This window comes from Podarcis gaigeae (assembly GCF_964106915.1).
Source record: "Podarcis gaigeae genome assembly, chromosome: 13".
NCBI lineage: Eukaryota > Metazoa > Chordata > Lepidosauria > Squamata > Lacertidae > Podarcis > Podarcis gaigeae.
In genome coordinates, this window is record NC_139689.1 from 29,785,132 (window position 1) to 29,808,141 (window position 23,010).

The following is a 23,010-nucleotide window of genomic DNA, read 5'->3' on the forward strand; positions in this document are numbered from 1 at the left end:
AAGGTGGTGGACTCTCTTTCCTTGAAGGTTTTTAAACAGAAGTTGGATGGCCATTTGTCATGTATGATCTAGTTGAAAGCCCTACATTGAGGAGGGTTGGACTTTTTTCAGCATTTACTTGGTATCAGGGACTGGACTGAGGAGGAATGGTGGGGACTGCCCCCCTCACCCTGAACCTTCCCGAGAAGAGGAGGACGGTATAGATTTAGAACAGTGGTTTGTAGAAGGTCATAGTTCAGAGGGGAGAAGCTGAGAAATATTGGGAGAGCAACAGGCAGCAGCAGCAGCAGCAGGGGAAAGACAGCTGACAAACTCAGTGTCTCTAGAAAGCATTCCTGACCCCCCCCCTCCCAGGACCCAGCGTGCATCGAGAGTAGTAGAACAGAAAGCTCAGAGGCAGAAAGCACAGATCAGCAGGCGCAGGGATGACGTAGAAGAGGAGAGACAGAGGGGGTGGGAATTTACTTGGAGCAATGTCATTATTGGAGAGGCAGCATCATCCGTCTCTCTCTGTGAATATTGAATAAAATACCATGGTAAGAACTTCTTGGTTTCCATTTCTGGGAAAGCTCATACCAATAACAAACTTAGTTGGTCTCTAAGGTGCTACTGGAAGGAATTTTTTTATTTTGGTTTGACTATGGCAGACCAACATGGCTACCTACCTGTAATAATAAATCCATCCGCCTTCTTAATCCTCTTGAATTCTGCTTCCAGAATAATGGTGTCTAAAAGGGCTTTATTCTGTTCCAGAACCCATTATGAATGCTATGGTTCAATCTTAGAACAAATGAAAAAAGACTAAAAGCAACCAAACTGTGTTTCCTTGACTTCCCCACTGAATAACTAGCACCGGTCCTAAACTTTGACGGAAGAGGAAACATATAGAGCTGCCTTCTACTAACTGGGCATATGTTTACATTACCGCTTACTTTGCAGCCAGGGTGTTCTCACTGCTGTTGGGTTGTTGTTTTTTTCTTTTTTTAAAAAAACATTTTTATTAAAGGTTTTATCATGCTACAAAACAAATAAAACGGGGGAAAGTAAATCTTTCATATCTTTCGCCATGACGTTAGCCACAATCCATTATTGATCCTGTAGTTTCTGGACAAATACTGCTGTTGCTTTGACTTTCCTTTTTCAAACCAGCTTCAATCCAATTTGAAAGCTGGATGTGGAGCAAGTGGTAATATGAACATTTGAGATCGCTGCTGTGCATTAACAGGTGAGAGTGCACATGCGCAGACCGACAGCTTCCTGAATAGGAGTTCCAGGGGGAGGGGATGCTGCAGGGGCAGTCATGTGCCTCGGGTACAGACATCCTTGCCTCCTTTCTGAAGTGAGCAACACAGTGCAAATGTAGCTTGAAACACAGTGTGGGTACGGGGGGCGGGGAATGACCTTGCTGCGTGTGAACATATCTGACTGATCAGACTGTTTGTTCCTCTAGCCCCGTAATGTCTTGTCTCCTCCACTCTTGACTGGTAGTGGCTCTCAGGCAAAGATAAATCTCTCCCCCCCCCCCCCGTTACCTGCAATTTGATTATTTTGATGGGGGATGCAAGGGATTAAAACTTGCACCTGTGCTCCAGTGGAGAGTGGTCCTTTTAGGTCAGTGATGGCCAAACTTAGCCCTCCAGCTGTTTTGGGACTACAATTCCCATCATCCATGACCACTGGTCCCATTAGCTAGGGATGATGGGAGTTGTAGTCCAAAAACAGCTGGGGGGCCAAGTTTGGCCATCACTGTTTTAGGTGAATGGGGCAGGGCCATTCTCACCAACCTCAGTCAACTCCTAACCAGCCACACTTCCCATACCTTATTACTTACAATTGGGTGGCCCTAGCTGTCAACACCCTTAGGGAGCCTCCATACTTTGCTTAATGTGGATTGTGAAGCCACACTTTCTCCTTAAATCCGAAGACTCCCTTTGCAACCAATGTAGCCACATGGATGAGAGAGAACTGAAGGAGGTACCAAGGGGGTTGACATTCTGCATTAAGCCAAGCAATGGGCAGGGCCTTGGACCTGGATGGGTCCACTGAACTCAGCAGGGAGGATGATAGGGACAAAACAAGTTGGCTCCACTCCCCGTCATTGGTCTTGGACCTCCCTATCTCCCACCCTACCAGAGATGTGTTCTACTGCAGAGACATGGTTTCTCAATTAAAGAGTAGGATAGCTGTTAGTTGTGGAGTGGCATGAAATAATAATAATAAGGTCCCAGTCTTTCCTTATTTATTGTGTCTATCCTGAATTTCTTCCATGACATTCAAGGCAGCATAGAGGACAGCCACGTGGTTTAGCTTCAGCAAGATGACCCAAAAAACCAAAATGTGCCTTTCAGACCACACCCTGGGGCTCTTTCCCAAGAACGGGAGTACCAACTTTCCCCACCCTCCAACAGGTATGCCAAAATCAGCGTGCAGCCCGAGCAATGATTGATGGGAACGCTTCCTCGGTTGGGTTCCAGTCTGTTGCACAGACCGTAAAACTTTCGAAGGAAAACACTGAAAGCTTCAACCCCTTGGCACCTTTATTTATTTATAACCCCGGCAGCAACTCTCCGGGCATTCCCTTTGGAGTTCTGCCCCGCGGAACTCAAGAGGGAATCACTTTCCCATCAAGCCCACGCAGGACCCGGCTTTACAAGCCTATGGAAAAAGCTCGAGCAGAGATGCTGCGAGAAGCCGGCGGCTTGTCCGCTTGGCAAAAGCCGGCGTGTCTTTCTGCGCAGCGCGGGGCAACGCTGTCGGGGCGCGCGGGCTGGCGAGAACTTGGCGCCGGGAGGAGTTGGGCGCTCTTGCTCCAAGAACCCACCTCCGGCCGCGAAAGATCCGCCGCGCAGGGACCGCCGCCGCGCGCCCTGGCGCACTCGCCCTCGGCCTGCAGGGTGCAGGCGTTAGCCAAGGCGGCGGCGGCGGCTGTGGGGAGGAGGAGGAGAGGAGGAGGAGCCAGGCCGGCCTCCTTCCCTTCGGCTCTCGAGTCCATTTCCCCAGCTCGAGTGACACAAACACACCAGGCGAGCGCCGCCGCTGCCCAAGCCAGGATCTTACAAACCCCTCTCCGCCGCCGCCGCCGTCCCTGCCGCCGCCTTCGCCTTCGCCGCTCCGGGCCCGTCTTCTCGCAGGCGCGCCGAGCACCCGAGCCGATCCCCTCCCCGGGGGCTGCACCGAAAGAAGCGCGCGGGGAAACTCCAGCTTGCAAGCAAGGCGAGGGGAAGGGGAGGGGGGCACGACGCCAGCTTCCTGCTTGCAAAGAAGGGGGGCGGGGGGAGAGAGAGAAGAAGACGAAGAAGAAGACGAGGAGAAGCGGCGGCGGCAGCAGCAGCAGCAGCAGCAACCCGAGGTAGGTTGCAGGGGGCCGAGAGGAGGCGAAGGGGATGGCGCGTTTCCGAGGATCCTCTTTGGGGAGGGGTGGTGGTGGTTTCCTTCCTTCCTTCGCGTTCCTGAACCCCAATATGTCTTCCGTTCCCGGCCCCCCACCCTCTCCCAGCTGTCTCCACCCTGCGCTCCCCGTCCCATCGCAGCTGTTCCTGTCACTGCCAACGTTGCAAATCTAAAGGAGATCGGGCAGGGGTGGTGGGAAAAAAGGTGGAACAGCCCCCCCCCCCACTTTCCATATAGAGATTTTTTTTTTTGGTCTCTGGAATCTTGTGGAGCGCAATGTTTTCTCGTCTCTCTTCCACCCCCCCCCCCTTTCTCGTTTAATCTCATCACTTACTCTTCTCCACCCCGCATCTTCTCTCCTCCCCCATCGGGTTTGGCACTATATATATATATATATATATATATATATATATATATATATATATATGCGTGCCATATATGTGTGTGTATGTGTGGCACGCACATACAGACACACACACACACATATATATACTGTCTTTTCCCCAGCAATGGAGAGGAGAGTGCTTTTAAGGAGAGAGGGAAGAAAAAGGGACACACACACACTTCCTTTAACATTTTTTTGCTGGTTTGTTTACTACCCTCATCAGGAGGTTTGTGCCAACTTGGGGTTTGCAGTAATTTTTCCCATGCAGAAATAAGAGGTTGGAATTGGAGTGATTCCTCGCAAAAGCAAAATTCTCTATAATGTACCACAGTAATCAAGATTATGTGTTCTGCAACTTAACTAGGAGATAAAGCAGCTATTTGGGTTGGATTGATATATATATCTTTTTTTCTCCTTGTGTGAATCCAGTACTTGGCACTAGTGGTGCCTCGAATTCTAATCCCGAGTGGGTTTATGTTTTTCTTATTTCATTTTACTTGTTATATTTAACTCTTTTTTTAAAAAATGGTTTGCAAAGGCCACAGCTAGGAAACTAGTTTTGACATTCACTTTGGGGTGGAGGAGTTTGGAGAGGGGATGGCGTTTTATTTTCTATTGGTGTTTAAAGGGGGGCAAATATGGGTAAATATTTTCTTAAAAAATAAGGACGTTTGGCATGTGGCTGGCCGATCACAAGTCTGGGGGGGCTGTAGGGGGGACTGCGTAGTGTTTGTTTCACATTGGCAGCAGGGCCCATTTTCGAGCTGGATCTCGTCACTGGTTGAGCTGGATTTAACTTTGCATGTTGCAGTCCTTCTTGCCCCCCCCCAAATATGGGAGGGGAAGGGTCGGAGGGGTGAGTGATGAGTTCCCCCTCTTGGCTTGATCAGAGAGAGGGGGGAGGAAGGGGGTTACTTTGGGTTGAAAGGGACCCATGCAGCAGGGAGCCTGTCCTTGAAGGAAGGGGGGTCCTGAGGGTCGACGCTGATCCTCAGTTCTGTGGTCGTGGTGACAGCTGTCCATGATGGGACATGACTGGGGGGGGGGGGGCTGGTTTAATCCTTGCTGCTAATGCATCCTGGTTCTTAAAAATCAAAAGCCTTGAGATGTGTGTCTGCAAAAGCTTCTCACCCCCAGCTCCCTGTGACATATTTTATTTAAATGTGAAAATGGAGACAGCGGTGGTGGCAGTGTGTGCAGGATAGCTCTGATATGCTGCTGTGGCCTGGAATTGTGCCCCTGTTTTTATGTCCATGGCAGCCCAGACAGCATGCAAGTTTTTGCACGCATCTGGCCCGAGGGGGGAACTGCAAACGCTGCCTCCTCCCTCTTCTCGGCAGACTTGGACTTGCTGTTTGTATATGTATATATATTTAATTGCAGCAAAAGCTCCCCACTTCCACACATTTTCCTTGCTGGTGCCCGTTAAGGTGGGGTGCAGGACGCAAAGGAAGGGGGAGGAAGAGGGCCTGCCCTTTGACACAAGGCTGTCCCTAGAGGACTGTCCCTTACTGTGGGTCAGCAAGAGGTGACAGGGTCAAGCCAGGCACCTTTCAGCCCCTTTCCCCTGAAAATGTGGGGCGCAGGGGGTTTTTTGGGTGGGGGAGAGGAGGGGGCAGGTGTGCTGGAGGGGAAAGGTGGCTTGGTTAGGTGGAGAATTCAGTCCGCCTCTCAGGTCGGACCTTGTTTCTTTCTATGTGGGTCCAGCGCTCTCTGTCTGGATGTGTGCATGTGCGACCCCCTCCACTCCCTCTGGACCCGTGTCCCTCTCTCTTCTTTCACTAGCCTTTAGCTCCCACTCTGACCCCCATGTAGGGATCTCCCTATGTCCGCCTTTAGCTGCCTTGCCCTGCCATATCACCATGCAATATTAATTGTCACATTACCTCCCTTCGGAGAGCGAGATGACTTTTGCTCTGTGTATGGGGAGCAGGGAGGGTGGTATCAAAGTCACCTTTTACTGCGGGGGGTGGGGAGGCGCAACTGTGCCTTTTCTTTCTTTAAAGAAAGAAATTCTATAGCTAGTAGGCTTTGAAGGAAGTTACAAGTGTTGGTTGCATGTTGGTAGTGGGTAAAAGGGCAAAGGTCGTGACCTGGAGAGCAACTTCAGCCTTGCCCATCCTAAAGGAGCTTATGCGGCCTGTAAGCAATGGAGGGGTGAGCGCAGGCCAGGCAATGTGACTTGTCCAAAGTCGGAGGTCAAAGCTGGGAATCCAACCCATAAATCCTTTATTTTCCTGCGAGAGCAGAGTTTTGTCAACATCGCAAAGAGCTTAGGGCAGACTTGGGGCGTTTTCCTCCGTCGGTACACTGAAAGTCCTTCACTGTCGTTGTCCTGTCCTGTGTCTCCCCCCTCCCCGCATTCCCTACCCTTATAAAACGTTACAGTAAATATTTTAAAATTTGAAATGTCCCTCTTTGCCTTTGTATATCACAATGGCACCATTTGTGCATTTAAAAGACTCGAAAGGAAGTTGTAAGGGTCTTTTGGTGACACATGTGAAAACACCCCTGCTGGATTTGAAGTGTGTGTGTGTGTGTTACACATGCCCCCCTCCACACACACACACACACACACACACACACACACACACGGAGGACCTGTAAATTCCCTTATTCCCAGGCAACTGGGGCTTGGCAAAAGCATCAGAATGTATTGTCCCTGCTGTTGGCTAAGGAAAGGAGAGAGAGGACACTGCTTTTCAAGTATCCTTTCAGATTCTCGAGAGAGAGAGAGAGAGAGATGTTGTGCTGTCCAGCTTTGGAAGCCCTTCCGTCCCAGTTCCAGAGGCGTGGAAGAAGCAAACTGTGATTACTCTACAGTGGTAGGAAATACACTTTGTGTGTGCTCAGATATGCTGCCCTTTGCATCAAAAAACAGGTTCCTGGCTCTGGTGACTTGTATTTGTAGATGGAACATTTTTGGTTGGTACTGGAATGTAAGGGGTGCTTGTCCTGAAGGTGGGGCTGTGTGTGTGTGTGTGTGTGTGTGAGAGAGAGAGAGAGAGAGAGAGAGAGAGAGAGAGAGAGAGAATATATCTGATAGGGCGAATGGGTGCTCTGCTTTGCTATGGCTGTGCCCAGGCAATGTTTCGTAGGAGCCCAGAGGTGCCACTGTGGGGAATAATCTGCAGTGGGCAGCTGAAGGGCAGCATTCTGGTTGCAAGCCTGAACTGCCTGTACGATATGTGGGTGATTGTGCTTTTGCTGGAAGCTTCCTGACAACAACCAAACAGGTTTCCCTACCTGTAAACATTATTAGCTATGTAAATAATTATTAGCAGACGTGTGCCCACACTCGCGTGGTACACCTCGGACTTGGTGGCAGCACCGTTAGCCAATGCTGTGTGCCGTGGCTTCCGGCTGGTGAATGCTACAATGCTGGTTTGACCTTTGGTTGCGATGACTCTGGGGGATACCCTTCCCCTGGGACCATTGCTGATTCTCCTTTCCGTATTGACAAGTTGCTGCTGCCATTGCAGAGAACAGAGCAGACTGCAGGGTGATATGCTGGGTTTGCTTACCCACTTGAGCATTTGCTTCTAGGGTTAATCTTACATCGTTCATTTCCCTTCTTGCTCAGAGACGTCCCAGGCCGGTCTGTTTGCCGTCACAGATTACTGGATTATTTTTCATTGTAAACATTTCTTTACGTTAACGTGATTTCATGCACCCCCTCTAAACCCAACACTTATGTATATTGGGGGTGTGTATGTGTATCTTCCTTTTAGAGGTGTGCACTGGTGTCTGGTCTGCACATTGTACGGGTTTGCCGCGCAAGGGTGTGTATGCACTCAGTTGCAGTGTGTGCCCAAGTTTCTTGCTTGCTGTATATGCAGGAAGTATAATATTTGCACGTGCCTTGTAGGAATACAGTACCTATATACATTTGCTCACAAGTGTGCACTTATACATACAGTTAGCACTCAGCTTGCATGACCACCCAAGCAGTTGTGGGGGATATACATATTAGGAGGCTTGGCCAATAGATAATACCTTGCTTGGAGCCATTTGGTGAGCTTCATGGTCGGGTAAGGGTGTTGCTTCTGTCCCTGGTGCATTTGACACAGTAGTCTTTCCATTGCACCACACTGGTTCTTGTGTAGCAACAGCAACATAGGCTGACCTTTTACACAGTATGGCTGTCTGAGTTTCACTGCTGCAGTGGAGGAGGCCCTGGAAGCACTCAGCCAGCATTAGTGGCACTATCCTCTGGTGCCAGAAACCAAGGACACATGGTCTCTTAGCAGGAAACCCAGGCATGGCAGACTTTCCCCAAAGATTAGAGATCTTGGGACTCAGGAATGGGCAGAACACTGCCAGAGAAATAGCCACTCTTTGCAAACTTTCAACAAAGTTAAATGCCCACTAATAAAACAATTTCCAACAGTGTTTTGTTGTGCCTAGATGCCTAGATACATGTTATTGGGAGCTGGAAAAGCTGTGCCTAAAAAAAAAAGTCCATATGCACATTGGTTTTCCGAGCCACGGACTAAAAAGCTGACATTTCCAAGAGCATTCAGAAAACCCCAGAGTGCAGAAACTGTGAGTTGTGTATTTTCGTAACCACGGTGTGTAGCGGCTTTTTTTGGTTAGGGGAGGTTGATGCCAAGAAGGTTATAAAATAAGAGGTGCTGGAGCTCAGACCTAGGTGGGAACCATCTACTTAATCCCAGAAGTTGTGGCGATTCAGTAATGAGGGAAACACTCTGCACATGCCCATAGGCATTCTTTCCCTTACTATGTTCCAGGCAAATGTTGGTACCTAGAGGTTTTGTGCTACAGCAGCGAGATCTGAGGGTTTGTTTCTTCTTCACTGCCACTGGTGTTGGTGGTGGAGTGCGTTGTTATAATAATACGCTGAAAGATATAATGCTCTGTCTAAATTGTAAGTGCGCTGTGTGTATTTATCTCGGTAATCCTTACAACAAACTTGTCAAGAAGACCGGTGGTGGTATTAGGCTGAGACGCAGTGGCATGCTTAGGACAATCTAGCGAGCAGTTTGTGACAGAAGCGAGATCCTCCGATAACGTGACAACAGCTTATTAATGCCCTCTCTGCCAAAGTTTTCGCATGGGGAATCAGAACTCCCTGGTTAGATGCTGCAATTTCTCCTTTTGGCCTGTATTTGCACCCTCGCTTTTGCTCTGCTTCTGGCAGGTAGCAGCAGCTGAATGCTGCACGCCCACAAGCCACCCCTTTGGTGAAAAGCAGCTCTCAGTCCCTGCAAGGCGTCAGGGAAGGGCAAACCCTGCTGGAAGGAAGCCACCCGAGAAGCTGGTCTGGGGAGAACTTGTTGATCAGACGCGAGCCAAGCAGACTCGCCCCTCCCCTGTTGCTGTGGCCTAGCACGTCTTCAGGCAGTTCGCCGTCAAGTTACAGTACAGTATAGGCCACCCCGGCCGGGTCTTCTGAGGCACGCAGGTCTGCCGCTGCTTTTTCTCTTTCCAAATTCCCTCTTGCTTCCCGAAGGGAGATGTGGAAGTGGAGCAGAGTTCACCACGCCTGGCAGAAGCAGGTGGAGTTGCTGTGTGAGGGTGGCGGTGGGCGGAGGGTATGTCAGCTGTGAAACCCACGTGGAGAGTCTCTTCCCCTGACAGTTTTGATATAAATGGTTGATTCAAAGGGGCGGGGTGGCGAAGTTGGGCAGAAAACAGGCCCAGCTCCACTGGGCAGAAATGCTGTTTCTGAGGCCACTACAGAGGCCTCTTCTGATTGAAGCCTTAAAGATTCCCTCAAACATCTCCCTAGCAAAGGGGCAAAAATGGCATAGCCTGGAAAAAAAGTGGAAAAGGAGCCGGGGTGTGGTGGGTAGGGAAGTTTTGGCTGAATATTGTCACTGTTAACCACATTCCATCATTTATCCTTCCTCTTGGTTTTAATGTATCTCCGTGGAGTTTTTTGTCTGCTTGTTTGGTTCCAAGTTGCTATTGGATGCCTTGGGCAAGACAAAGCAGGCAAAAAGGTAAAGGACCCCTGGACGGTTAAGTGCAGTCGAAGGCTACTATGGGGTTGCGGCACTCATCTCGCTTTCGGGCCGAGGGAGCCAGCATTTGTCCACAGACAGCTTTCCAGGTCATGTGGCCAGCATGACTAAACCGCTTCTGGCACAACGGAACACCGTAACGGATGCCAGAGCACATGGAAACACCATTTACCTTCCCGCTGCAGCAGTACCTGTTTATCTATTTGCACTGGCGTGCTTTCAAACTGCTAGGTTGGCAGCAGCTGGGACAGAGCAATGGGAGCTCACCCCGTCGCAGTGATCCGAACCGTCGAGCTTTCGATCGGCAAGCCCAAGAGGCTCAGTGGTTTAGACCACAGTGCCACCCACAAATTTAATTAATTAACAATAATGATCATTTGTTCACCTTTGAGGACTTTGCCTCCCATCAGCTATGGGAGTTCTCTCAGGCTCCTGTCTGTTACTCCATTTTTAGACTACAGCCAGGGATAGTTTTGCAGACATACAAATTGGTCTGGAGGGGCTTTGACCTGGGCACTGGTGTTGTAGCTGTTTCTAAATGTACTATGAAATCTGGGCGGGTGGGAGATTTGATAGGTGAGTGGTTGTTGCATTGGAATTTTATTTTTGTTGAGTTTTATTATTGCCCTTAAAAAATTGTTCTTTGAATTGCATACTGAAAAGAGGAAAACTGCACACTAAACATCTCCCCTTGCACTGGCATTTATGTTAATTCTCAGCCTTTGGCCTTGAAGATACGGCTTCGTCCAAGTCAGGTTACCTGGAATTTAGAGAGGGGACAGTTGCCTTCTTTCTGTCCTTGGTCGTTCGGTTGACTTGTTTGAATCTGCCTGGAGGTTCCTCCCAGGCCACTGCCACAAATGCCTCTTCTGTACTGCCTCTGCTCTTTTTTTTGCATATGGGGATTTCAGCCTTGTGGATTAATGAGCAGATGCAGTGGTGGCGGCGAAAAATTATCATGATTAGAGTACATTGCAATTTTTTAGAACAGCAACAACAAACACTTCTCATCTTTCCAGTAATGGCGCTGTGTTTAAAATGAAATGAAGATGGTAAGGTATGGAAAGCTAACATATGCTTCAGTGTTAGTATGGGGATACTGCTAGGAGTTTGAAAAATATTCAGACGCAGTTATCAGAATGCTGTTGAAAGGATAAAGGGGCAGTACTTAATTGTTGGAAACAGAGGTGACCAGGCTTGGACCTGCATTGGGAGCCTGCCGGCTACCTTAGATTTAAGACTGCTTCCTTAATTCCAGATGCGATGGAATTTGCTCAATAAAGAGGGGAAATTAGTCTGTGCATGCTCAGAGGTGCATTATCCTGTATATCAGGAATGGGGAACTGTGGTCCTTCAGATGTTACTGGAGTCCAGCTGAAGGATTAAAACAAAATGCTTAGAAAGAGCCCATAAGGAGAAGGAACTCTATAAACAGCCCAGTGTGAACTGAGCATGCTCCGTGGCTGTGGAATACAGTCCTTTTGCTGATGGTGAGGAGTGGAAGCCATGATCTGTGGCGGAGAGATGTGCAGTAGAATGAAATGGAGTACTGTATCCTGTGATGTGCAATGGGAGTACTATATCCTGAAAGAGTGGTTGTGACCCTGAAGAGGAGCACTCCACACTGCAATGCTTTGTTGAAGATTACATTTAGAACAGAACATTGTTTTGTTATCTTTGTCTTTTAATGAATGAGGCGGGACCGTCAAGAGGTGGCTAACGGAGAAGGGGACTTCAAGGCCAACGAAACCTGAACATTTATTTCTTGTTTCTATTTACACTTCCCTCGTCTCGTGGTTTCTATCGAGGCACATTTATTGTAAGCTGCAAAAGGAGCCATAGTTGACTTTCTATGCTAAATGCGTGTTGGGGAAGGGGTATAGCATGTTGCATGGTTTCTCTCTCTTGCCCATCCTAATATTTTGCATCTGCGCTGGTCTCTAGCCTAGTCTCTAGTTGGTACGATAAAGTCTTATGGGTCCCCACCTAGGACAATTCACCTGAGCACCTCGTTTTGATTTTTTCCAAACACTTTTTAAATAACTTGGGGGGGGGGGAGGCGGGAAGAGACTGTGCTAAGACACCTTTGAAATTCCAATGTGTCTGCACAGTTTCTTAAAGTAGAAGATGCTGCCTAGGAACCCTTGAGGTCTGTGATGGAAGAAAAGTGATAAATATATAAGAAAAAACGAAATAGTGCTATAAGAGTGCTGATGCAAAAGGAAACACACACACACACAGAGTTAAAATCAGTGTTCAGATTTGTGCTAAAATGCTTGTCAGAGTAGGTGCTATTCTGAATATATTTTAATAATTTTAAATATATATAGAAAAGGTGCAAATTAAAAGATTGATTTTGAAAGGGGGAACTGAACTGGCACTGGCGGGCAAACGGAGTTGTGCCAAATTCTAAAGGTGTGTCAATAGATGCACCCACTGGGGAGGTTGCTGCACGGGTCAAAGCCACAGTTGAAAGAGCAGCACCAAGCTGGGACTGCACTACTATTGCAACATTATTATTTTTTTAGGGTGGCAGCAGGGGGAGGACAGATTTTTTGAAGTTGCAAATAAGACAGAAGAACCTTACAGGGTTGGGGAAAGCAAACTGTTATGATATCATGCCGGTGCCCTGTAAAAAGTGAGTGGACAAAGGATAGCTGTCCCACAGTAGATTCCTAGCCCTCTTTTATTCCCATTTTACAGAGAAGGGGCTTGAAGACAGTGAGCTGTCCTAGGCTACAGCACTATGAAGGCATTGCTAAAGAAGGCCCTAGACTTTTATACAGGGCCTTTCGGTTATATGGATTTGAGGGCCAGTTAAAGTGGTTCACATTTGTCAGTGATCTCTGCCTGAACACCAGCTCTCTGTGCTTTCTTATGGAGGCTGTATATGCAGCTGCCACAACGTGAGGTATCTCAAAAAAGGTGCCGCCACAATCTGTGTTAATCGCAGCATGCCTCTGGTGCATCTCCCCATAAAGTCATACCTTGGAAGTAGGACAGAATCCGTTCCGGAAGTCTGTTTGACTTCCAAAACGTTCGAAAACTGAATCGCGACTTCTGATTAGCTGTAGAAAGCTCCTGCAGGCAATCAGAAGCCGTGGAAGCCCCACCAGATGTTTGTGTTCCCAAAGAATGTTTGCAAACCGGAACAATGACCTCCGGGTTTGCGGCGTTTGGGAGCCAAAACGTCTGAGTTCCAGGGCATTTGACAACCAAGGTATGACTGTTTAGAGACCCCAGTTCACATGAAGCACATTTCCAGGCGAATTCAGCCTGGGGCAGAGTTGCACTTCCTATTTATATCTCCACGAAGGACTGAGCGCAAGAGAGGAACTGTGCAGAAGTGGTATGTTACTTCACAAGGGCATAGCCCTGGTATGCTGCCTACAAATCTCTTAAACAAACAAACAAGTAAATAATACGAGGCGGCCTTTAATCTTTTCCCAAACTGCAATGCTACAGGTTTGCAACTCCCAATAACTGGGCTCTAAGCCATTCTTGTTCTAACCTTGTGGGCATTTAGAAAAACACCAGAATGTGGGCTCCCAGATCCTTTCCCAAAGCTTATTAACCTGTTAAACCCAGTTTGGCTTTCCACATCTATTGGGCCGGGAAGCAAAAAATTGTGGACGCCTGGCTCTTGTGCACCAAGAAATATGCTGCGGGGTGCAAATGAGTTGTTTCCAACGTAAGTTGTATTTGATGAGTAGACCCGTCAGAATTAATGAACCTAAGTTAGTCATGTTAATGAACTTCAGCGGGTCTACTCTGAGTAGGGCTAGTATTGGATACAACAAGGCTAAGGCTTTTTGAAATATTTATTGTTCCGTTTGGTACATTAAAAACACAGATTTCTGGGGATTTTTAAATGAAGACTAAAACTTGGGGCTGTGAGGTGATTCAGGGAGTGAGTATAACAGAGCAGAGCGACTTGGCGGTTTGAGCATATTACACGGATCCAGGCCCAACTGCACTGGCTGTCAACCGGTTTCTGGGCCCAATTCAAAGTGCTGCTGTTGTTGTTTTGACCTATAAAGCCTTAAATGGCTCAGGACTGCAATACCTCAAGAACCACCTCTCCCCATATAAACTGACCGGGTCTCTGTGATCATCACCTGAGGCCCTTCTTCGTGTGCCTCATCCAGGAGAGGTCAGGAAAGTGGCAACACGAGAACAGGCCTTTTCTGCAGCAGCTTCCATTTGTGGAATGCTCTCCCCAGGGAGGATTGACTGGTACCTTCATTATATATATTTAGGTGCCAGGCGAAAACATTCCTCTTCAACCAAGGCTGATTAATATCCCACAGCCTTTTCAATGTGTTTGGGGGGGAGAGGTTGTTTTGTTTTGTTTTGTTGAAACTATTTATTTTGGGCTTTTATCCTATATTTTAACTTGTGAACTGCCCTGAGATCTGTGGATGAAGGGCGGTATATAAATTTAATTAATAAATTAGCAATAAAGACAGGTTGCATGCAAAGACATTTATTGAAGGGCGCCTTATTCCAACAGGCTTTTGAGAACTGACTGTTTTTAATGAAAGGGCTGGTGCCATGCTGTTTTTATTTGTATGTTTTTAATATTTCTCACCTATATATTTATATTAATGTTCAATTGTTTTTTACGATATTTGTCCCCCTCCCTATGCTTTTAACTGTTCTTATTTTATCCGTAAACCGCCAAGGGTCCCTGTCAGGGGGAAAAGGCAGGTTATAAAAAAAGTATGTTGTTATAGTAATAATAATAATAATAACAACAATAATAATATACGGCTTTTAAGAAAGAAAAGAAAAACAGCTTTGAGAGGCTGCAGTTTTGAGCAATGAGGAAGCAGAGGCAGTGCTCCCTATCTGCTCTCCCTTCTCCACCCTGCACAACTGAAGGTGATTTTGAGTGGGAAAACAGCCGGTGGGGAAAGGATTAAGTGCCCCCCTCCCTCTGCTTTTCTGCTCTCAATTCCCTAAGTGGAATAACCCCTAAGTGGGAAAGGGAGGTTGGATCAGCCTGTAAGAGACAGATTAAGGGTGAAGACAGGAGGAGCTTGTCTGTGATTGTGTCATGAAAGTAGAATGTACAGCTGCTGACAGAAAATCTGCTGGCTTGTCATGAATGTGGCAAGCTTATATTGTAGGCTCCTCATGGCAGGGACCTGCTTGTGTGTCTTTTGTTTTGCCTGTGGTATTATGCAATAGGCTTACATACACAGGTATGTACTGAAACACATTCCTGTGTTTATCTTTCAAAAGTCACGCTTCTAGTCCCCTTGAAAAAAAGCCTGCCTGCAGTTTCCACGTCTCGGCAACAAATCTAGCCTCCCTATGAAATGCTAGGTATCAGGAGTCTCAGTCAGTACAATCTTTAAATCCTTTGCTGTTCTCACAGCTGTCCAATCAGCTTCTGACTCTCTCATTCCTCTGTGACCTGTTCCCCCTCCTTACTCTGCTAACTAGGCAGGCTGTGTTGGCAGTTGCATCCAGCGGCTAGATTTAAAGCTGCATTTGAAGGATGGTGTAGCTTTGTTTCCATATGCTCATCTGTTAGTGAGAGTTGGAGGGGTTTCCTGAGTGGACCACAGTCCTCTGTCTTCCGACGGTCTTGCATATCCGCTCTTCTGTGCTTTCATGTCAGGACTGGAATCAAGCTTCATGACAGGAAAAGGCCATAGCTCAGCCGTAAAGCAGAACACCCCACGTTCAATCCCTGACATCTAAAGTTCGGACTTAGAATGTCTCCTGTTGGAAACTCTAGACAGACAGTACTGAACTACATGGACCGATTGGTCTCACATGAAAGACGGAGTATGTTTCTTCCTGCTCCGGAGGGTAGGATCTGAAGGAGTGTCTCCACCCCCATCATCCAGCCCGGACACTGAGATCCAGCTCTGATGGTTTCTGGTGGTTCCCTCATTGCGAGAGGTGAGGTTACAGGGAACCAGGCAGAGGGCTTTTTCGGTATTCGCACCCACCCTGTGGAACATCCTTCGAGCAGATGTCAAACAGATAAACAACTATGTGATTTTTAAAAGACATCTGGAGGGAAGTTTTTAGTGTGTGATGTTATGTTGTGCTTTTACTCTTTTTTTTTGTTTGTTTGTTGGGAGTCACTCAGAGTGGCTGGGGCAACCCAGTCAGATTATTATTATTAATTGAATTTATATATTGCCCTATACCCGGAGGTCTCAGGGCGGCTCACAGAATAAAATCTAAATCTAAAACTACGAAATACATAATCAAAATAAAAAAAAAAAACCAATAACTCCCCCCCCAAACCCCACATTTTAAAAAGGCATAGAATCAATCAAATATTGATTGATTTGACCTAGAAAGCCTTAAACGGTTCAGGACCAAATCAATAGCCTGGTTAAAAAGGAACGTTTTTGCTTGGTGCCTAAAGGTGTATAATGAAGGTGTCAGGCAAACTTCCCTGGGGAGAGCATTCCACAGATGGGGAGCCACTGCAGAGAAGGCCCCGTTCTTGTGTTGCCACCCTCCAGACCTCTCGAGGAGGAGGGCCTCAGAAGATGATCTCAGGGTCTGGGTAGGTTCATATGGAAAGAGGCAGTCTGTGAGGTATTGCGGTCCTGAACTGTTTAAGGCTTTCTAGGTCAAAACCCGCACTTTGAATTGGGCCCACAAACTAATTGGTAGCCAGTGTGGTCAGACCAGGATTGGTATAATATGCTCAAACCATCTTGCTCCAGTGAGCAACCTGGCCGCTGAATTCTGTACTGAAGTTTCTGAACGCATCTTCAAAGGCTGCCCTACGTATAATGCATTGCAATAATCCAACCTTGAGGTTTCCAGAGCATGGACAACAGTAGTTAGGCTATCCCTGTCCAGATAGGGGCGTAGCCGAAGCTGATGGAAGGCAATCTGGGCCACTGAGGCCACCTGAGCCTTGAGAGACAGCAAAGGATCCGGGAGTAGCCCCAAACTATGAACCTGCTCCTTCAGAGGAAGTGTAACTCCATCAAGAGCAGGCAATCTCCCATCCATCCAGTCTAGCAATCTACCTACTAACAGTGCCTTGGTCCTATCTGGATTGAGTTTCAGTTTGTTGCTTCTCATCCAGTCCACTATCCAGTCCAAGACACTAGCCCAGCAGTTCCACTGCCTTACCTACAGATATAAAGGATAAATAGAGCTGAGTTTCATCAGCATACTGCTGACAACGTACAGTGGTGCCTCGCAAGACGAAATTAATTTGTTCCGCAAGTTTTTTCTTCTTGCGAGTTTTTCGTCTTGCGAAGCACGGTTTCCCATAGGAATGCATTGAAAATCAATCAATGCGTTCCTATGGAAACCGCCTTCAGACCAGGTCTGGGGACAGTCTGTCCCCCGACCTCTTCTGAAGGCTGGGGGGGGGACACAAGGGCTTTTCTTCCCACCCCCAGCATTTTAAAAAACCCCGGGACCTCTTCTGAAGGCCGGCGGGGGGCGAAAGTCTTTGCTCCCCCCTGCCTGCCTTCCCGGGAGAGTGGAGAAACGCAGCGTGTTTCTCCGCTATCCCGGACGGCTTTTGAAGGCGGGCGGGGGGGAGCAAAGACTTTCGCCCCCCGCCAGCCTTCAGAAGAGGTCCATGACCTCTTCTGAAGGCTGGCGGGGGGCGAAAGTCTTTGTCCCCCCGCCTGCCTTCCCGGGGGCTTTTAAATCGCCCCGGGACAGCAGAGAAGTCCTCCGCTGTCCCTGGGTTTTTTAAAATGCTGGCGGGCTGCAGCGAAGGCTTCGCTGCCGCTCGCCAGCATTTTAAGATTGCCCCGGGACAGCGGAGGACTTCTCCGCTGTCCCGGGGCGATTTAAAAGCCCCCGGGAAGGCAGGCAGGGGGGACAAAGACTTTTGCCCCCCGCCAGCCTTCAGAAGAGGACCTCTTCTGAAGGCCGGCGGGGGGCGAAAGTCTTTGCTCCCCCCCCCCCGCCTGCCTTCAAAATCCGTCCGGGATAGCGGAGAATCACGCTGCGTTTCTCCACTCTCCCGGGAAGGCAGGCAGGGGGAGCAAAGACTTTCGCCCCCCGCCGGCCTTCAGAAGAGGTCCCGGGGTTTTTTAAAATGCTGGGGGTGGGAAGAAAAGCCCTTGTGTCCCCCCCCCAGCCCACGCCTTGCTTGGACAGTCGCTCCAAAAGGATACCATGGTCGATGGTATGGAAAGCTGCTGCGAGGTTGAGAAGAATTAACAGGGACGTGTTCCCGTTGTCTCTCTCTCAACAGAGGTTATCATACAGGGCAACCCAAGCAGTTTCTGGGCCTAAGCCCTGATCGAAATGGATCCAGAAAATCAGTTTCTTCCAAAAGTGCCTGGATCTGGTCTACGGCCATTCACTCCAGAACCTTGTTCAGGAAAGGGAGATTAGCAACTGGCCTGTGGTTAGTTAGGCTTTCCAAATCCAGGGAAGGTTTCTTAAGGAGTGGTTTTACCACTGCCTCTTTCAAACAGGCAGGGACCACCCCACCTCGTAAAGAGGCATTGATCACCTCCCTGGCCCAGCCAGCTGTTCCATCTCTGCGGGTTTTTAGCAAGATGGGCAGTATATAATAAATTACTACTACTACTATCAGGACTTTTTCAGCTGGAACTTGCCAGAACTCTGACACCTCTCAGGTGGGCACCATTACCATTCTAAGAGTAAGAGGGTGGTGTTCATGGTGAGATCCTGCACCTCTTTTTCTAGAAAAATAGATCTGATTGCTATTATTATGAACCAGAAAAGGAGATTCCTACTAAACATCAGGAAGAACTTCCCGATTGCAGGGGGTTGGACCACGGGGTCCCTTCAAATTCTACCGTTCTATAAGTCTAAGGCAGAGGCAGGGGTCAGCAACCTTTTCCAGCTGTGGGCCGGAGGCAAGAGTCTGCACTACTTCTCACTACAAGGAGTCACTTAGACTGAGTAACCAGCCTGGATGGAAATAATTTATAAGGCCAGCTGTGTCTCCATTGGCTCGTGGAATCATATGGCAATGCTGAGTGTAGTACAATGGTACCTTGGTTCTCAAACACCAAAAACCCGGAAGTAAGTGTTCTGGTTTTTTAACCTTTTTCGGAAGCCGAAAATTCAGTGCGGTTGTCGGCTATTGTTTCCGGGGCGCCCGCATCAATCAGAAGCTGCGCCTTGGTTTTCAAACATTTTGGAAGTGAAACGGACTTCTGGAACGGATTAAGTTCAAGAACCAAGGTACCACTGTACTGCAGCTTAGATGACACCCTTGACCCACAGAGGCTGAGGGACCTGGATGAGGTGGTGCAGATGGCATGGTGCTGGAGGCTGGTGGTCCCTCTTTAAGGCTCCACCTTATTGTTTATTCTGTAGGCCCCAATCTGCTCAGCCCAACCTTGTCACAGGTGTATGAGCTTGGGTCAAGATCTGAGCCAAACCGAGGGTTAGTTCTGCTGCTGTGGTGGTCCGTAGATTCTGGAATGGCTTGCAGAAGTTCCTGTGCTGTTTCACTCCATCCAATAAGGAGGTATGGTACAGCTCTGATCTGAGGGCAGATGAGATCTCTTGGTGCCTTATTGGCTCTTCTATCCTTCCAAGCCTCTCATTTATTCTGTCTAATGGTAGAGGCCCTTCTGAACCTCAGCTTTTGCAGAGAGGGCTCCAGACTCCTTTACCAACCCCTGCTGTGATGTCAGTGGCCCTCAGTAGGCAAGAAGGGCATTATCTCAATGACATGAAAAGGTTTACTTGCTGAATTATGCAGATCAAGCGGCTGTTAAAGGCGCCTGCAGTTATCTGTTCCCCCACCTTCACTGATAATCCTAATTGCAGAGTCACGGGGGATTCCCTGCTGACAAAATCTGAGACCTAAGTAGTGGCTCCTGGAATTCAGTTAGTATATATATATTAATAGATTTCAACATGGTTCTGATATCCCCCAAAGGGCCTAATTAATAAGAGTGTTGCCTATGGGATCCTTGCCTCCATATATTTCTCTCTCTCTCTCTCTGATGTAGGATCTAATTCCCTCTCCTCCTCTCCCCCCCCCCCATTTGAATTTCCCTTGCCAGTTGTCGGAAAGCATTAAGCAATGGGCTGCCACTGCCTCCGTGCCAAATGAAAACTGAATCCTTCTTTCGTAGCTGCCTGCCTGCCGGGGTGGCAGAGAAAGGGGGAGGGAGTGAATGGGTGGGTGGGAGGAGAAGAGCTGACCCTTTTTCTTAGATGTCTTCCCCTCCCCACTCTCCCCTCTTTGGAAGCCTGTGTGTGTGTGTGTGTGTATCAGGAAACAGTAGCTAGCTGTGTCCCTGAGAAATCACTGTGAGCTGAATGACCTTCTCTCTGTGACACAAGGGGGGTTGATAGTTTTATTCCTTTATGGGCACCAGGTTTGGGAATGAGAGGGCAATGCTGAATATCTGAAATGAGGAGGGGCCAGACTTCCCCGGAAGGCCCTGGCAATCTCCTTTCCTACATTTCCTCTATTTTGTTACTTAAGCAACGTGGCGATTTTTACTGGATTTTATCAGTCGCCTTTTCTGGGTTCTCAAGGTGACATGCTGTGGCGTTACAATAAAATCACCCAAACCTGAATCAACAGTAAAAATAATGGCTAATGAGAAGCTGAAACTAGGTTCACCCCTCCTTTGAAAATTTGGGTCTTTAAAAAATAAAAAAAACACTGAGAAGGCGTTTAAAAACAGGACAGATAGTGTAATGGTTGAGGTAGTCAGGCCAAAATTAGACGTTACGTTACTCATGTTGTTAGCTCTTGTGCAATTTTTTTTTTTAAAAATAATTTGCAGGGGGATGAGGCCGTTCAGGACTGTGGCATGGGGGGAAAGGGGTGGTGGTAGTTATCCCTTTGCCCCTTCTGCTGTTCCAGTTGGAATGGGGTCCTAACTGGAATAAGGGGCTTTCCCAGTTGAGGCTATGGCAGGGCCAAAGGCTTAAAGGTCCCTTCCTCTCACCCCATGCCTCACAGCCTCTTGGACTGGGGAGAACTGAGTTTACACTCTTGTATGGCTAAGAGTGGATCCATAAGTCACAAAGGGTGGCCCAGCAAGATCAAAGCAAGCCGCCGGTTTTAATGGACAGCTCCACAGTAGAAGAGCGATTCTCAGAACCTCTAGTCAGGCATGGCCAAACTTGGCCCTCCAGCTGTTTTGGGACTACAACTCCCACCATCCCTAGCTAACAGGACCAGTGGTCAGGGATGATGAGAATTGTAGTCACAAAACAGCTGGAGGGCCAAGTTTGGCCATGCCTGCTAGCTGAAAGGTCCAAGTAATGGGGGGGGGGAGGGAGAGAGGAAATTGTACCTGAGGACTCTGGAAAGCTGCTGCCAGTCAGAATCAACTTTATTGAGGAGATGTAACAGAATTGCCCTGCATCCTTTTCAGTGGTGTTTATAAAGTGAGCAACATATAGCAGCTTACTTTTGATATTTTAATCACATATATTGTGTTTAGCTTTTGCTATAGTTCTCTTATCAGACCTGATTTCTCCTCCCCTCTACTTCTTCTTAAAAAAAAAACAACCCAACCCACCAAAACATCATAGTTGTGGTTTCTTGCTGGGCCGCAAGCAGTCACCATTTCAAAGCAAAAGTTATAGCACAGCCTCCCCAAACCTGGTGGCTTCCAGATGTTGTCAGGCTCTTTAACCCCTTTGCCAGCTGTGAAGGCTTCTGGGTAGCCCTTGACAAATCACGCCTCAGTTTTCCCCTTCTAAAACGGGATTATTACTTGGAAGGTAAATGAGAACTAAAAAAAAGTGCTAAATTAGCACATGCAAAAAGGGGTCTGAGCTGCAAGACAGGCTTTCCTGTTCAAATCCCATCTTAACCACTTAGTTACTAGGTTGGTGGCCTTAATTAAGCCCTGGTCTCTCAGCCTCATTCCACTATTTGCATATATGTGTATAATGCTGCCTTTCTTAAGGAGCATTGAGGATTGCTGAGATAATGCGTGTGAAGTGCTTTGAAACACTCGCGTGACATTCATATATTGCTTTTTATCACTAATAATGTTAATTATAGTCCGTATGTGGTGGTGGTGGGGCGGGTCTGGGTTTTGCATTAAGAGGGGCTTATAAGGTGGGAAGCTGGTTGCCTAGGCTTGGGCCTAGCTTTCTCAAAGAGCAAGACGGTGAAGTGGCAAACCTTTTCACCACCCCCATTGCCTGTTCCGCTTCAAACTGCGGTTGGGGGCAGAGCGATAAACGTGCCCCTCCAGAACCCGTTACAAACCCCCTTCACCCGCCCGAGTGGGAATGGAGATGACATTGTGGACAAGAGATAAGAGGAAGAAGGCCTCCTTTGCCATTGTGTAATGCCAAGGGGCCCTTTCGCACCACACACGCTGACCGTGTGCATCTGTCACGGTGCTTCTCGGAAGGCCAGGAGGCCCCCCAAGTCGTTGGGCGGAAGTTCCCTATCTAGCGGCATCGACTGCCGGTGCTTCCTGTTGAGAAGGACTTTGCAACATCCCTGTAGGGTGGAGAAACTGAAGCCCCCATTTCTCCCCCACAACAGGGACAAGGAACCCAACAAGGCCTGTTTCCAGCCCCACTGCTCCGTTACCCTTTGGATTCCTGCATGCTCTAACATCGCCATGTTGCGATGATGGGTGCATTTTTAGAACGAAAACACTAAACAGGCTACATGGCAATGGGAATGGGGTCTGGTCTATTCAGTGGCATTCCAGGCTCTTTCCTTACGTTTCCAGGTTTCCCTTTTAAATAAATAAATACATTTTCAGTTTGGTAGATTTCAGGAGAAATGTACATATGCTATTCTACCAAACTGTTTAGTAAGGAAGAGCCCTGCTCCCAGATTCTAGTCTCCCTGCCTGTGAGTATAAAAAACACTGGGGAGATTTCAGCAGCCTTTTTTAAAATTAAAATTAAATTTGCCCTCACTGGGTGCTGAGCCTAGAGGGTACCGCAGGAGGCTCGCAACAATGACTTAGAACGGAAGGTGGGGCAGGGGGCGCTGAATTTTGGCATCTCACAAGGCACCTCTGAAATTTTTGAAAGCCCAAAGTCCTCCACTGGGCCTGCATTTGGCCCCCGAGCTGAAAAAGGTACCCCACCTTTGCTATGCAGGTCTGTTTCAGAAGTCGAAGAAGAAAAAGGACACCTTTCTCACTCTCCAGAATTGCATCCTCTCTACTCCCTGGCTGCATAAGACGTTCTAGTTCTAGGCTGGAAGGTCTCTAACCTGGGCCACTTTCAGGGCACCCTGAGCAGAGGGCTCTCTGGTGACCCCCCCTCCCCTGTTAGTGGGCCCTGACAAGCCTTCCTGGACAGTGC

At 48.1% G+C, this 23,010-nt stretch overlaps 1 protein-coding gene across 1 annotated transcript in view; it reads left to right on the plus strand.

Moving 5' to 3' along the window:
- The first annotated feature begins 2,905 nt into the window (after positions 1 to 2,905).
- Positions 2,906 to 23,010, plus strand: part of THRA (thyroid hormone receptor alpha) — a 112,108-nt gene continuing 92,003 nt past the window's right edge. The window contains exon 1 of the mRNA XM_083708844.1: positions 2,906 to 3,349. The gene's annotated coding sequence lies outside the window, so the exon portion shown is untranslated. The remainder of the gene's footprint in view (positions 3,350 to 23,010) is intronic.